This window comes from Elephas maximus, chromosome 6, assembly GCF_024166365.1.
Source record: "Elephas maximus indicus isolate mEleMax1 chromosome 6, mEleMax1 primary haplotype, whole genome shotgun sequence".
NCBI classification, from domain to species: domain Eukaryota; kingdom Metazoa; phylum Chordata; class Mammalia; order Proboscidea; family Elephantidae; genus Elephas; species Elephas maximus.
In genome coordinates this window covers 18,227,482-18,244,109 of record NC_064824.1, presented here as the reverse complement: position 1 = coordinate 18,244,109, position 16,628 = coordinate 18,227,482, and the positions used below count along the sequence as shown (strand labels likewise).

Genomic DNA, 16,628 nt, shown 5'->3' with positions numbered 1-16,628 from the left:
GATGAATTTTATGGTATGTGAATTATATCTCAATTAAAAAGAGAAGAGCAAGACAAAAGAAGGAAATGAGGGAGGGAGAGAGGAAGGAAGCCTGGAAGCAAGGGAAGAGTAACGAAAGACCGGGAGGGAGGGAGGGTGCTGCAGCTTCTGCGTGGCCTCACACGGCCCCCACATCCCTGCAATGGTCCCCCCGGCCCCCTCAGTGGGAACTTGGCTTCTCCCTGGTGAATGAGAAGCTTCCCAGTCAATCCTATAGACTCCAGAAGGCTCTAAAAAATAACTGGAGTGGAAGGTGGGTGTTTAATGACAAAGTAAATAATTACATTAAGGGTGTGAGTTTGGAGGGAAGCTGAGTAAATCACTTTTGAAAGTGCACCAGCTTCCAGCTCACTTCCAGCCCTTTATCACCAGATTACATTCTCCCTTGCACTTGGGATAATTGATTGAGAGTGGTGGGGGCTGGGGGCTGCAGCCCAGGGGTTTGCCGGGGTCGGAGAGGCTGAGCGATGTGGCCCGCTGTCAGAGGAGCCAAAGGGCAGGGTCATTGTCCTACTGGCAATAAGGTTCTGTACTGGGAGGGCCCAGGGCACGGGCTGACCCTCTATCCTTGACTCCCTCAGCTGCAGAGGGCAAGGACGCAGGAGCAAGGTCACTGTCAGTCTTCCAAACTTTTTTTTTCTCTTTTTTTCATTGGAAGTTTACAATTCAAGTCACTCTCTCCTACAAAAACTTATATGCACATTGTTATGTGAACCTAGTTGCTCTCCCTACGACGTGACAACATGCTCCTTCTCTCCACCCTGTATTTCCTTTGTCTGTTCCCCAGCTCCTTTCTGCCTCTGCCTTCTCATCTTACCTCCAGACAGTAGCTGCCCACATAGTTTCATGTGTCTACTTGAGCTAAGAAGCACACTCCTCACTAGTATCATTTTATGTCTTATGAAACCAAAACCCAAACCCACTGCCGTCGAGTTGATTCCGACTCATAGCGACCCTATAGTCCAGTCTAATCTTTGTCTGAAGAATTGACTTTGGGAATGGGTTTAGTTTTGGGCTAACAGAGAGTCCAGGGAGGATGTTCTCTGGGGTCCCCCCAGTCTCAGTCAGACCATTAAGTCTGGTCTTTTTATTAGAATTTGAGTTCTGCATCCCATTTTGCTCCTGCTCCACCAGGGATTCTCTGTTGTGTTCCCTGTCAGGACAGTCACTGGTGGTAGCTGAGCACCATCTGGTTCTTCCGGTCTCAGGCTGTTGGAGTCTCTGGTTTATGTGGCCCTTTCTGTCTCTTGGGCTCTTATTTTCCTTGTGTCTTTGGTATTATTCATTCTCCTTTGCTCCAGGTGGGTTGAGACCAACCAATTGATGCATCTTAGATGGCCACTTGCTGGCTTTTAAGACCCCAGATGCCCCTCGCCAAAGTAGGATGCAGAGCGGTTTCTTAATACACTTTGTTGTACCAGTTGACCTAGATGTCCCCCGAAACCATGATCCCCAGACCCCTGCCCCTGCTACTCTGTCCCTCGAAGTATTTGGTAGGACTCAGGAAACTTCTTAGCTTTTGGTTTAGCCCAGTTGTGCTGACTTCACCTGTATTGTGTGTTGACCTTCTCTTCACCTAAAATAATTCTTGTCTACTGTCTAATTAGTGAATACTCCTCTCTCTCCCTCCCCACCCTCTTAACTATCAAAGAATGTTTTCTTCTGTGTTTAAACCTTTTCCTGAGTTCTTATAATAGTGGCCTCGTATAAAATTTGTCCTTTTGCGACTGATTTCACTCAGCATAATGCCTTCCAGATTCATCCATGTTACGGGGTGTTTCATGGATTCATCGTTGTTCTTTATCACTGGACAGTATTTCCGTTGTGTGAATACACCATAATTTGATTATCCATTCATCCACTGATGGGCACCTTGGTTGTTTCTATCTTTTTGCTATTGTAAACAGTGCTGCAGTGAACATAGGTGTGCATATTCGTGTGAGAGCTTTTGTTTCTCTAGGATATATTCCAAGGAGTGGGATTGCTGGATCATATAGTACTTCTCTTTCTAGCTTTTTACGGAAGCACCAAATCAATTTCCAAAGTAGTCATACCATTTTACATTCCCACCAGCAGTGTATAAGTGTTCCGGTCTCTCCACAACCTCTCCAACATTTATTATTTTGTGTTTTTTGGATTAATGCTAGCTTAGTTGGGGTGAGATGGTATCTCATTGTACTTTTGATTTGCATTTCTCTAATGGCTAATGACTGTGAGCATTTCCTCTTGCCTGGAGTTCTTCTTTGGTGAAGTGCCTGTTTCCTCTGCCCATTTTTAAATTGGGTTATTTGTCTTTTTGTTGTTGAGGTTTTGCCGTATCTCGTAGATTTTAGAGATTAGACGCTGATCAGATTTGTTGTCGCCAAGTTTTTTTTCCCAGTCTGTAGGTTGCGTTTTTACTCTTTTGAAGAAGTCTGTGGATGAGCATAAGTGTTTGATTTTTAGGAGCTCCCAGTTACCTAGCTTCTCTTCTGGTGTTTGTGGATTGTTAGTGATGTTTGGTATACTGTTTATGCCATGGATTAGGGCTCCTAGCATTGTCCCCATTTTTTCTTCCATGATCTTCATCATTTTAAATTTTATATCTAGGTCTTTGATCCATTTTGAGTTAGTTTTTGTGCATAGTGTGAGGTATGGGTCTTGTTTCATTTTTTTTGCAGATGGATATCCAGTTATGCCAGCACCATTTCTTAAAAGAGACTGTCTTTTCCCCAAGTAATGGAATTTGGGCCTTTGTGGAATATCCAGATGTGAGTGAATTTACGTCTGGGTTCTCAATTCTATTCCATTGGTCTGTGTACCTGTTGTTGTACTGGTACCCGGCTTTTTGATTACTGTGGTGGTATAACAGGTTCTAAATCAGGTAGTGTGAGGCCTCTGACTTTGTTCTTCTTTTTCAGTAAAGCTTTACTTATCTGGGGCCTCTTCCCTTTCCGTATGAAGTTGGTGATTTGTTTCTCTGTCTCACTAAAAAATAGCATTGGAATCTGGATTGGGATTGCATTGTATCTATAGATCACTTTGGGTAGAATAGACATTTTTACAATGTTGAGTCTTCCTATCCATGAGCAAGGTATGTTTTTCCACTTATGTACGTCTCTTTTGGTTTCTTGCAGTAGTGTCTTGCAGTTTTCTTTGTATAGGTCTTCTATGTCTCTGGTTAGATTTATTCCTAAGTATTTTATCTTCTTGGGACTGTTGTAAATGCTATTGATTAGGTGATTTCCTGTTCTACATTTTCTTTGTTGGTGTAGAGGAATCCAACTGATTTTTGTATGTTTATCTTATATCCTGAAACTTTGCTGGACTCTTCTATCAGTTCCAGTAGTTTTCTTGTGGATTCTTCAGGGTTTTCTGTGTATAAGATCATAACATCTGCAAATAGAGATACTTTTACCTCTTCCTTACCAATTTGGATGCCCATTATTTCTTTATTTAGCCTAATTGCTCTGGCTAGGACCTCTAGCACAATGTTGAGTAAGAGTGGTGAAAAAGGGCATCCTTGTCTGGTTCCCATTCTTAAGGGGCATGCTTTCAGGCTCTCTCCATTTAGGATGATGTTGGCTGTTGACTTTGCATAAATGCCCTTCATTTTGTTGAGGAATTTCCCTTCTATTCCTATTTTGCTGAGAGTTTTATCCTGGATGGGTGTTGGGCTTTGTTAAATGCCTTTTCCGCATCAATTGATAAGATCGTGTGGTTCCTGTCTTTCGTTTTATGTGATGGATTACGTTAATTGTTTTTCTAATGTTGAACCATCCCTGCATACCTGGTATGAATCCCATTTGGTCATGGTGAATTATTTTTTTGAGATGTTGTTGAGTTCTATTGGTTAGAATTTTGTTGAGGATTTTTGCATCTAAGTTTTATTTTTTTTGTGGTGCCTTTACCTGGTTTTGGTATCAGGGTTATGCTTGCTTTTTTAGAATAAGTTTGGGAGTATTTCATCCTTTTCCATGCTCTGAAATACCTTTAGTAATAGTGGTGTTAACTCTTCTCTGAAAGTTTGGTAGAATTCTTCAGTGAAGGTGTCAGGGCCATGGCTTTTTTGGGGGGAGTTTTTAAATTACTTTTTCAATCTCTTCTTTTGTTATAGGTTTATTTAGTTGTTCTGCCTCTGTTTGTGTTAGTTTAAGTAGGTAATGAGTTTGTAGAAATTTGTCCATTTCCTTTAGGTTTTCAAATTTGTTAGAGTACAACTTTTGTAGTTTTCTGTAGTATTTCAGTTAGGTCTGTTGTGATATCGCCTATCTCATTTCTTATTTGGGTTATTTGCTTCTTGTCCTGTTTTTCTTTTGTCAGTTTGGCCAGTGGTTTATGAATTTTATTGATATTTTCAAAGAACCAGCTTTTTGTTGTTAACTCTTTCAGTTGTTTTTCTGTTCTCTGTTTCATTTAATCCTGCCGTAATTTTTATTATTTGCTTTCTTCTGGTGCCCGAGGCCTTCTTTTGCTTTTTCTTTCTATTTGTTCAAGTTGTAGGAATAATTCTTTGATTTTGGCCCTGCCTTCTTTTTGGATTGGAAACCCTGGTGGTGTAGTGGTTAAGTGCTATGGCTGCTAACCAAACGGTTGACAGTTTGAATCTGCCAAGCACTCATTGGAAACTCTATGGGGCAGTTCTACTCTGTCCTATAGGGTCGCTGTGAGTCGCAATCGACCCGACAGCACTGGGTGTGTGTGTGTGTGTGTCTTTTTGGATGTGTGCATTTATTGCTATAAACTGACCTCAGAGCATTGCTTTTCCTGTGTCCCAAAGGTTCTGGTAGGAAGTGTTTTCATTATCATTTGATTCTATGAATTTCTTTATTCTGTCCTTTATTTCTTCTCTAATCCAGTAGTTTTTTAGCAGGGTGTTTTTCAGTTTTCATGTGTTTGATTTTTTTTCCTTGCTTTGTCTGTTATTGATTTCTACTTTTATGGCTTTAAGGTCAGAAAAGATGCTTTGTAATATTTTGATGTTTTGAATTCTGTTAAGGCTTGCTTTATGGCCTAATGTGTGGTCTATTCTGGATGCTGCACGTGCATTGGGAAAGAAAGCGTACTTGGCTGCTGTTCGGTGGAGTGTTCTGTATATGTCTATGAGGTCAAGTTGGTTGATTATGGAATTTAGATATTCCATGTCTTTATTGAGCTTCTTTTTGGATGTTCTATCCTTCACCAAAAGTGGTGTGTTGAAATCTCCTACTATTATTGTGGAGCCGTCCAGCTGCCTTTTCAATGCTGTTAGAGTTTATGTATTTTGGAGCCCTGTCATTGGGTGATTAAATATTTATTATGGTTATATCTTCCTGGTATAAACCAAACAAACCAAACTCAGTGCCATCGAGTCGATTCCGACTCATTGCGACCAGAGATGGTGTAGTGGTTAAGTGCTACAACTGCTAACCAAAGGGTCGGCAGTTCGAATCCGCCAGGCGCTCCTTGAAAACTCTGTGGGGCAGTTCTACTCTGTCCTCTAGGGTCGCTATGAGTATGAGTCTTCCTGGTATATTGATCCTTTAATCATTATATAGTGCCTTTCCTTATCCTTTGTGGTAGATTTTACTTTAAAGTGTATTTTGTAGAAATTAATATTGCCACTCCTGCTGTTAAACTATTTATTTATTTATTTATTGCTGTTATTTGATAGTTGTTTGCTTGATATATTTTTTTCCATCCTCTGAGTTTTAGTTTTTTTGTGTCTTTAAGTCTAAGATGTGCCTCTTGTAGGCAGCATATAGACAGATTGTATTTTTTTATCCATTCTGCCACTCTGTCTCTTTCTTGATGCGTTTAGTCCATTTACGTTCAGTGTAATTATTGATAGGTAAGTTTAGTGGTAGCATTTCGATGTCTTTTTTGTGTGTTGTTGACAGTTTCTTTGTTCCACTTCATTTTCTGTTCTGAGACATTTTTCTTTATATATTTTCTTTTCCTCTTTTTCATTGTCGTTGGTTTTGTATTTGCTGAGTCTTTATGCTTTTCTTTTTTTTATTTTGATGTGAAAGATTGTTAATTTCCTTTGTTCTTACCTTAATATTAGCCCTTATTTTTCTACGTTTAGACCAATCTTTTATTTCTTTATATTGCCTTGACTTCCTCTCCATATGAGAAATCTCTGACTACATTTTTTAGTCCCTCTTTTTTGTTTTAATACTGTTGCCTTTTACATAATGATATCTCTGTTTCTCCTGTTTTGAGTGTTTTAGCTTTGATTTATTTTTGTGATTTCCTTATCTGGGTTGATAGCTGGTTGCTCTGTCCTGTGTCTAGTCTTGGGTTGTTATCTGATGTTATTAATTTTCTAACTGGAGGACTTCCTTTTAGTATTTCTTGTACTTTTAGTTTGGATTTTGCAAATTCCCTAAACTTATGTTTATCTGGAAAAGTCCTAATTTCATCTTCATATTTGAGAGACAGTTTTGCTGGACATATTATTCTTGGCTGGCAGTTTTTTTCCTTCAAGTCTTTATATATGTCATCTCATTGCCTTCTTACCTGCATGGTTTCTGTTGAGTAGTCCGAGCTTAGTCTTATTGACTATTCTTTGTAGGTGACTTTTCGTTCATCTCTAGCCACTCTTAAAGATCTATCTTTGGTTTTGGCAAGTTTGATTATAATATGCCTTGGTGACTTTGTTTTGGGATCTACCTTGTGTGGGGTTCGATGAGCATCTTGGACAGATATCTTCTCATCATTTGCCATATCAGGGAAGTTTTCTGCCAAAAAAACCTTTAACAATTCTCTTTGTGTTTTCTGTTATCCCTCCCCCCCACCCCGGCACTCCAGTCACTCATAAGTTATTCTTCTTGATAGAGACTCACATAATTCTTGGGGTTTCTTCATTTTTTTTTTAATTCTTTTATCTGATTTTTCCTCAAATATTTTATTATTTTTTTTTTATGTTGGTATCAAGTGCTTTATCTTCAATCTCACTAATTCTGACTTCCATTTCCTCAATTCTGCTCCTCTGACTTTCTATTGTGTTGTCTAATTCTGAACTTTATTCTTAATATTCTGGATTTCTGTTTGGTGTCTCTTTATAGATCCTTGCAGCCAATTAAATTTGTCATTATATTCTTCTCTAATCTTCTTAAGTTCCTCTAATGCTTTGTCTATGTGCTGCTTGGCTTGTTCAGGGCTCCTAGATTGTCGTATATAGACTCACTTGTTTTTGGGGGTCTTTGTTGTAAGAGGGACCACAGGAAACATCTGAATACTCCACCATCCTGCCCCCCCCCCAGTCTTCTTATCTTCTGAGCAGCCAGAGCCCCCAGCATGTACCTGGTCCACCCAGGCCCAGAGAGGGGATGGGAAGGGCAATGGGCTTGCTGAGGCCATACAGTGAGGAGCAGATCTGGGACCCAGGGTGGCTGGGTTAGACTCCCATGGTGTCTGAGATCCTTTGTGTTCAGGGCATCCTCAGCTAGACGGCACACATCACGTGTATTGCTGCATGGGAACGGGGCCCAGCATTTCCTGGGAGAGGCGAAGCTGTCTCCGTTTGGCACAGTCAAGGTTGTGGTTGTTGGCACTCCCTCATGCCCCCCGTGCTGGCCTGCAGCCCCTGCTTTGCTCTCCCCTTCACCACCCTCCCTCCCTCTGCCCCAGTTCTCACACTGTCCTCAGTCATTCTCAGGTGGCCTAGCACCTGTCCCCGCACCCTCCAAAGCCCCAGCTGTGGAAGGTGGGCAGGCACCTACGTGTAATGGGGTACCCTGGGTGGGACATTTGCAATGTGTGGGAATACTTGGCCTGGAAGGGAAAGATAGTTCTTCCTCGATGAAAAACAAGTCAGCATGCTTGGTTCCAAGTGATGGAAACCCAGTTTGACTGTTTTAAACTTCATGGAGCTCTTGGCCTCCATAAGTGGAAGCTGAGGGCTCAATTTCAGTTCAAGATGGGCTGAATCTACAGGCTGAAATGCTGTCACTGGGACACTGCTGCTTTCTTTCCATTCTCCTGCCTCCCTTTCCTCTGGGCTGGCATTGGACAGCAGAGTCCTGCTGCCGCAGTGGTTGAGCACTCAGCTGCTAGCCAAAGGGTAGGTGGTTGGAACCCACCAGCTGCTCTGTGGCAGTCTGGTTGTGTAAAGGTTATAGCCTTGGAAATCCTATGGGAAACTCTATGGTGCAGTTCCACTCTGTCCTGTAGGGTTGCTATGAGTTGGAATTGACTCAACGGCAGCAGTTTTGGTCTTTTTTTTTGTGTTCGACAGCTTTTCCTCACCAGGTGCAGGTGAAGGTGGACCCTAGCACCATGGGCTTAGAGGGAGAGGTGTCTCATTCCAGATGATTCCAGCAGAAGCCCAGGGGCAGCTTCCCACTAGCTGGGTGTGAGTTCCATGTCCCTCGCAGACCACTTTGACCAGGCCATGTGGTGTCCAATCAGGCTGTGCACACCCAAGGTCGTGGTTGAGTTGGCCTTCTGGAAACCGTAGGAGCTGTGCACTGAGGCGGTTCCAGATGATGCTGGGCAGGCCAAATAAAGGTTCCTCCCTCCCTGCAGCAGTGGGAGAAGCATTGGCAGGCAGCCCCATGGGACCCAGGAGACGCTCACCAGTGGATGACAGGCAAAGCACCAGCACCTCTGAAGGAACGAGGCCTCCTCTGGTCATTCAATCCCTGGGCTGCCCCTTTTGGGCTGCACCTGGAGTGACCAAGCTTGTCCCCTTCACTAGTGGCCCTTTTGAGCTCCCTTATGCTGGGATGGCATCATGAAGAAGGGCTCCTTCCATGTGTGGATGGATTCTGGGAAGTGGGAATAGCATGAACAGAGGTGAAAGTGGTGGATAGAGGGCACAGGGAAGAGCTGGGACCAGAGTACCCTGCTTGACAGGGTGTTTCTCACAAAGGGGTGGAGGAGACAGAGAGTTGGCACGGGAGGCTGAAATCACTGTGGGGGCCTCGCAGGCTGGCTGAAGAATTTGGACTGTGGGTAGTAGGGAGCCGCCGAGGGGTTCTGAGTAGGGGTGTGACATTTTAGAATAAACTCGTCTTTTTGCTGAGTGACTTACAGCCTGTGACTTGAGGCATTCCATGCCCACAAACAAAGTGCAGATGATTCTTGCTTGGTTTCTTTGCTTTTCAAAGATGACTATTCTTTCTGCCTTCCTTTTTCCCACACGTTTATTAGGGCCCTACTCTGCCCTGGGCACTGTTCTAGTTACTGGGTCACAGCAGGGAATAGCCCAGGCAAGGCGTAGCTCCCATGGAACATACTTTCTCGTCAGGAGAGAGACACGTAGCCTAGTAAGTGAGCAGGCTGTGAAGAACGTTAAGATGGGGGCTCTGATTGGGAGGGACGGGGGTTGGCAGTCCTGGCATTCACCGTGACAGGAAAGTATTTTCCATTGTTGTTAAGCCCACTGCGTGTGTCAGATGTGCCGATACAGCACAACGGGAAACGGTGTCCTTTGCTTGGGGACAAGAAGAAACTTGCTCTTAACCCAGGTGCAACCTGAAGGTCTGCTCAGTTGTCTCTGCACACGGAGCAGCATGTGGCATGTGTGTGTGCCGTGGCCTGGCCACAGCACTGTGTGTAGGAGCTGGGGATTCACCAGGCACAGCTGGAGTGGACACATCTGGAGCCAGATAGCCCTGGGCACTACACACAGCTATTGCTGACCAGCTGTGGGGCTTGGGCAGTCCCTTAGTGCCCTGCCTCAGAGAGGAGTATCAGGACTGGAGTAGGGGTGCAGGGTATCCTTGCCATGAGGCTGGGTGTCCCATAGTGGGGCCTGGATGGACTGATGGCAGTACCACTGTGGGCGAGCTTCTGTGTCTCTGAAGTAATTTTCTGGTTTTCTCTCCCCCCTTTGAAGTCCTGGGGAGGCCCAAGGGAACCCAGTCTTTCTTTGGGAATATCACCCTTCTCAGTCCTGCAGGTTGCTGGGGAAGCCCCTTTCTCCCATCCCTGTTCTTGGCATGCAGCCCCCATCCTGTCCTCCCTGTTCCTAGAACATTCCCTCCCAGGTCTTACTGCTGAGGTCTCTGCACCTCGTGGCTGGCCAAGCGAGTCCCCCTCCCCCCAGGTGAGTCCCCCTCCCCCCAGGTGAGTCCCCCTCCCCCCAGGTGAGGCCCCCTCCCCCCAGGTGAGGCCCCCTCCCCCCAGGTGAGTCCTGTCCTCTACTCTTATATTGCTGTTGCTGATTGCTGTAGAGCTGGCCCCCAACTCATAGTGACCCCATGCACAACAGAATGAAATGCTGCCTGGTTCTGCACAATCCTCATGACCGGTTGCCGATCGGACCATTCTGACCCATGGGGTTTTTATTGTCTGAGTTTCTGAGGTAGATTGCCAGGCCTTTCTTCCGAGTCTGTCCTAGCCTGGAAGCTCCTCTGAAACCCGTTCAGCGTCATAGCAGTGCTCAAGCTACCACTGACAGACAGGTGGTGGTTGTGTGTGAGGTGCATTGAATTGAATCTGGGTCTCGCTTTGAAGCCGAGAATTCTACCGCTGAACCACCAACGCCTCTACCCTTAAACTCGTGGATAAAACAAGTCAATGAAGGGGAAAATGCCGTGCCAGTAGGGAAAGCTGGTAGAAGCTGACTGGAGCAAGTGTTCTTTTGGCTTTCACCAGGCCCTGATTGAAGGTGGGGGACACCTGGTGTTCCCATGGAGCTGTTACTGAAATAAGGTTCTTGCCTCTCACTGGTCAAGAATGAGCAGGTAAGGCATGTAGAGTTTTCCACATGAGCAAAGCTTTATTGAAGAGGCTTGCAGGCAGAGATGAGGAGGGCCTAGAGCAATGCTTACCCTTGTCTCAGAACAAAAGATGGGTCTGGGTTTTTAAAAGTTCTTGGGCAGGAAAAGATTCATGTTTATTCGTAGGCACATGTGGGCATGTTAACTATGGTGCGCGTGCAGATTTCCAAGATGGCTCCTGGCCGGGAGGGCTCTGGGATACATAGCACGACTGATTATGGGGTGTCGCTCCTGCACAGTCTCTCACACCCCCCACCGCCAACCTTCGATTCCCGGGCTGGGACTGCAGCCCCTCACTGCCCCCGGTGGAAGGTCACACAGCGGTCACAGGTGGATGCTCTGCACGTGTCCCTGGGGCTGATTTCCTCCAGCTGCTTCTGAAAGGCAACTTTAAAGATCATTTGGGAGCTATTTTTAGATACCCTGCCCCATTGTTCTGGGGAATGGCTTTGTTTCTGCACCCTGGCCCATTTCTTGTTACTTTGCAGATTTGGGGGCTCCTCTGTTCCCTGTCTTACTAAGTCCCTAGGTTCCACACCCAACCCCCTATTACCTCCCTGATAGTATAGCCTATCTCTCATTTGCTTGGTCCTCCTCTAACCACACCAGTCTCTTTGCTATTCCTCAAACAGACACCCTCTGATCTTAGGGCTTTGCTCCCTGTCTTAGAGCCTTTTCTGGCTTGTTCAGTGTGGGGTGCGGGAGAGCACTGGGCTTGGACGGGGCGACATGGGCCCAGGAGTGCTGCGAGGCCCGGAACTGATGCCCGGTGACGGCTGCAAGCAGCTCCTGAAGCCTTGACAGCGCCCCACAGAGGGCGAGCGTGAGAACTGCTGTGAGTGCCTGAGCCTCAGGGGCGTCCGGGCAGGGCCGGGGCAGACGTGCCTTTGCTCATGCGTCCCCAAGGAGCACTTGCTGCTTCTGGGAACTTAAGAAAAAACCAGGGTAAATGTTTCTGTGTGCTGTGAGGCTTGGAGGAGGGCAAGGATGGCCACTGGAAGTTCTTCCCAGAGGAGGCAGGACACAGTGGGGACCACGTTGAGACGCGGTACATGTGTCTGGCTGCCACGTGTTGCTTGTGCTGATGCTGGGAGTATCCCAGCTGCACGCTGCATAACAGCGGGACCAGCTGTGCTGTGTGAGAGAGGGGAGGCCGAGCCCCAGGGCCAGAATGTGGTGACTCCGGGCCCTGCTTGTGCGAGAACCTTCGGGCGGGGGCTGCCCGACGCAGAGCGCCGGCGAAGCCTGATGGACGCGGCTCACAGGCCTGCTGGACCATACACCTGGTCTTGTACATCAAGCTCCACCTGGTCCTTTGGCCTCAGTCACCCCGTCCCCACCCCACACTGCCGGTTTTCATCAGCACAGCCTTTCTCCACCATATTTCCCGTTCTCACATGCAGTCTCATCCCTACCAAATCAGCAGCCCCTTGGGCCTCCGCATCCAGAGAAGAAGATCAACTCCGGCCTCCTTAGCCCACCCAGGGAAAGTCTCAGACTGTACTCTTGTTTTCAGGGGGAGGTGCACTTAAGGTTACTCCCACACATCCTGTCTGTCTTAGTCATAGGCTGTTCCCAGTTCCCTGAATCAGAGGCCAAGATAAAGATTTGACTGCAAGTGGCTTATTTGGGAGGTTGTTATTAATGAAATTGTGTCCAGTCAAAATATGTGTTGAAATCCTAACCCCTGTACCTGTGAATGTGACCCCCCATTTGGAAACAAAGATTTGTCTTTTGTTGTGTTAACGAGGCTACACAGGAGTAGGGTGGGTCCTATACCTAATCCAAAAAGCAAAGATGTTACTTGGATGACTAAGGTGCTCCTGACCCAAACCATGGTCTTTTCAGCCACCTCATATGCATGTGAAAGTTGGATAATGAAAAAGGAAGACAGAAGAGGAATTGATGCATTCAAACTGTGGTGCTGGTTAGCTCTCGGCTGCTAACCGAAAGGTTGGCAGTTGGAACCCAGCATCTGCTCCACAGGAGAAAGATGTGGCAGTCTGCTTCTGTAAAGATTTACAGCCTTGGAAACCTTGGCGGGGTCAGGGTCGGGGGGTTTCTACTCTGTCCTATAGGGTTGCTATGAGTCAGAATTTACTTGATGGCAATGAGCCTTTTTGTTTGTTTGTTTCTGTGAAGCCACCCACTTGTATTGTTTGTTCCAGCAGCAGTACTAGACCTGGACAGAGGTATAGAGAGAGGAACAGGGTGATGAGACAGGGAAGGGAAGGCAGCTGGCAAAGTGTATGGTATGGAGTATGCCTCACAGTTCTCCTGCCCACGGGGCAGGGAGCTGGGGTATTTAGACGCCAACTCCCTTCAGCACTTTTGGCCTGTTGTACAGTTGGACAAAGTGAGCTTTGGGGGCAGAGAAATCTCTCAGACAACCACACGGGCTGGTGGTCGGAAGTCGAGTGTGTGCACCAAGGGAATAAGGACCAGGGGATATGAACAGGGACCAACATCACCTGCTGCACAGAGATGGAAGTGGCAGGTGCTTACAGGTTGCGATGTCTGGGTGTTTGGGAATCCTTTTCTGTGTCTCTTTGTGTGATTTCATCATCAGAGATGAATTCTTACTGCTTAGGAATGTATTGGTGTGATAAAATGGATACTCCTCTGCAAGGAGGCCCCATCCGGCCTTTGTCAGACATTGGTGCCTCAGTGGGAATGAGTGTATCAGGTTCTCTCTTGAGAACAAGGTTTGATGGGAAAGAGGACGGGGAAGAGAGGCTGCTGCTCCGATTACAGGGTCAGAAACGGGAACTGAGCATTCTGAAGATCCCTCTGAAGCCTCCTCGGACACAAGGACCTGTGCCTGCCTTCCTGAGGCCTTTCCATGTCAGAAACCCAAGAGCTCGGGACAGGGACAGGGATGGTTTTCACAGCTGGGCGTTCCGGAGTGGAGGCGGCCCCCAGACCCTGAGCTCTGGGGGTGAGCCTGATTTACAACCAGTCACTAAAAATATATACAGTGAAATGAAAGCCTGTGCCATTGAGCAGGCTCTCCCTAGCTGTTGTAAAGATAAGTAACGGCAGTTATAAGGCCACTTAAACCCTTACCTTTGGGGTATAAAGGGGTCTCTGCAGACAGTAAGTCTTTATCGAGAAATGTTTACTCATAAAAAGACACAATGAAGCCCAGGAGAGAAAGCTTCCCCGCTGACACGGGCTCTCTGCCTTTATGGCAGCTTTGCCATCTGTAACAGAAGCTGCAAATCAGCCGCTGGGCTGGATAGTCAGCCATGTGGAAAAGTTGGGTGTAAGTTAAACTTGACTTCCTGCCGTCCAGAGAGCCCACTTCACCCAAACACCTTCTTCCCACATCCGTGGGGTGAATCGTGCTGCTCTGCGTCTGGCTGCACACTCAGCTGTGGCTCCCCAGCACCACGGGGTTGGGTCAGCCCTGTGGCACACAGAGCCCCTACCCCTCTCTAGCTTCATGATGTCCCCTGCACTTTGCATGCCAGCAGTACCAAATTACTTGGGGTTCCTTGCACAGGCCAAGCCCTCTCGTGCCTCCACATCTTTGTACAGGTGTAGTGGAAACCCTATGGGGGCAGTTCTTCTCTGTCCTTACAGGGTCGCTATGAGTTGTAATCAACTCAACGGCAACAGGTTTAGTTTGGTTTTTCCCAGAATGCCCTACTCTGCTTCTGCTGGACGAGCTCTTGCTGGTCCTTTAAAGGCTGCAGTCCCACTAGGAGTGATGGAGAGCAAGGGTCTGCTGTGAGAGCTGACTGCACAGGACTGTGGGAGCCAAGAAGTACATAGTAATTGTTGCGATGGTGTGTGTTTCATTGTGTCTATTTTCACCACAGTAAGATTTAAAAAAAGAAGAAAGGAGCTTCTGCCCCCCAACTGCCTCCCCTCCCCCCTACAAGGAGTATGCAGTCAGTGTCCGTGACCCAAGGCTGTGATAAACAGCTGGGCCCAGTCTGGGTCCTTCGCTTTTGTGCCAGATGCCTTGGGCATTTAGTGCAGACAAAGTCAAGTGCCAGGTCAGGCACATTGAGGGTAGGTGTTGGCTGAAACTTTGCAGAGTGGGGTGGGCACTGCAGGTAGGAAGCAAAAACCCATGGGGTCCGATAACGTGCTGTGTCCGTCTCTCCATGCTCCCCCTACTCACTCTGCCCACCCCCAACCAAACACGAAACACTCTGTGCCTCTGAGTGTGTCTGGGCCCCCAGACAAGTCTCCCTGCCCTCCAGTGTCTCCCCCTACGCCCTCTGCCTCTCCCAATCCCAAGGGTCCTTCAAGGCCAGATTCAATCAGTCCGTTCTGTTTAATTCAAAAGCACTTTGATGTTTATGGAAGGCCTACTGGTTAGCATGTTGCCAAGGCCACCCGGCTGTTAAGTGGTTTAGCCAGGATTTGAACTTGAGTCTGTCTGACCCCTAAGTCAGATGCCTCATCCACCGGAGTGCTACCTTCTTCCTCCTGCCTTCTGCTGATAACCTGCTCGTCTGAAGTGGCCACAATCCTGTCCACTTAATGTGCTGGGAAAATGTAATTTTGTTAGTATGGTTTCTAAGCCAAGAATCAAGGGGTGCTGAATACCAGCTGCCATCAAGTAGGTTCCGACTCATGGCGACCCCATGTGTGTCAGAGGATTTTCAGTGGCTGTGATTTTTCAGAATCAGATCACCGGGGGAGGCACAGATGAGCTCAGGGACAGCCTGTCACTGTGGTGAGGAATCCAAGAGAGAGGTCCTGGGAGAGGAGAGATGGGGAGGCTTCCTGTAAGAGGCGTGCCTGATCTGGGTCATGAGGGATGAATAGGAGTTCACTAGGCAGAAAAGTGGGGCATAGAGAACAGAACCTGGCACAGGCAGAGGGGACAGGGTGCCAGTAGGTTTCTGGATGCACGAGCTGAGACGATGTGAACCTGGAAATGGTTGACTGTTTTGCTGGAGATCTTCTTCCCAGCTTCTCCTGAAGCATCCTGCCCTAGAAGGACATTGAAAGACCAGGGAGGTAAGGGGAGGTGAAAGAAAGGCCCAGGCCAGTCCTTGTGCCTTTTGTCTGTTTTTTCTTTAGCCGAATCTGAGTTCTCTCTGGCATCCTGAGAATCAGGACAGTGGTGTGAGGGTGGGTTTTTGGAGCAGTTTCCCTTCCCGTCATCTACCACAGGCTGTGCTTTCTTGTCTAATCTGAAGTCTCAGCTGTTGCCCTGGTATTTGCTGAATTCACAGCAGTTCAGTTCCGAGGCCCCTGTTAGGGGAACCGGTGGCTTTCATCTAGAGTTCTCTGGGAGCCTGAGAGGGTTAACCCACCAAGCCAGCTGGTGAGCATTAGTTCCCCCTTGCCAGGAGATAACGTCAGAGGCTGATGCATGAGGCAGAGAAAGGCGGGTGGCAGAGTAGGGCTGAGGGCTGGCTGGAGGCTCTCCCCGGGGTGGGCTTTGGCCTGGGACCCCGCCCCGCACCGCACCCCAGGTGGGCGGGCTGTGGCCGGGTCTGTGTGTCTCACTGTGCGCGTCTACGTTTCCTCTCTTCTGGGGAGAGCGATTCTTGGTGAGTGTTCTCCTTGGGGGGAATAACACAGAGAGCATGGCAAAACTTCCCTGGGAAGGAAAGAGTGTTGGAGCAGCAGAGAGGAGCTGCTTTTTCTAGGGGTGCTGTGGGGAGCACCCTGACTTCCTTCAACAAAGTTGCAAGTGTTCCAGCTCCGCTGGGCTTTGCCTTTTAAGCAGCGGAGCAGGCAGCGGGAAGGGCCTCCCCGTAGCTGTGGGCTCAGGGAGGGGCCCCGTCTTACCAGGGCGTCCAGTCCCCAGTGGCCAAAGGAGCATTTTGCTGAGGTGGCTTAAGTATACATTTTCTGAATCTGTTTGTGACCAGGGGCCTTCAAAGGGGCTGTCATGTGCCGACTCAGTGACTGCCGTGTGGCCTCCTG

At 47.5% G+C, this 16,628-nt stretch overlaps 1 protein-coding gene across 5 annotated transcripts in view; it reads left to right on the top strand.

Moving 5' to 3' along the window:
- GLI2 (GLI family zinc finger 2) overlaps positions 1 to 16,628 on the top strand; it is a 352,993-nt gene that overhangs the window by 104,968 nt on the left and 231,397 nt on the right. The gene's annotated exons all lie outside the window — the stretch shown is intronic.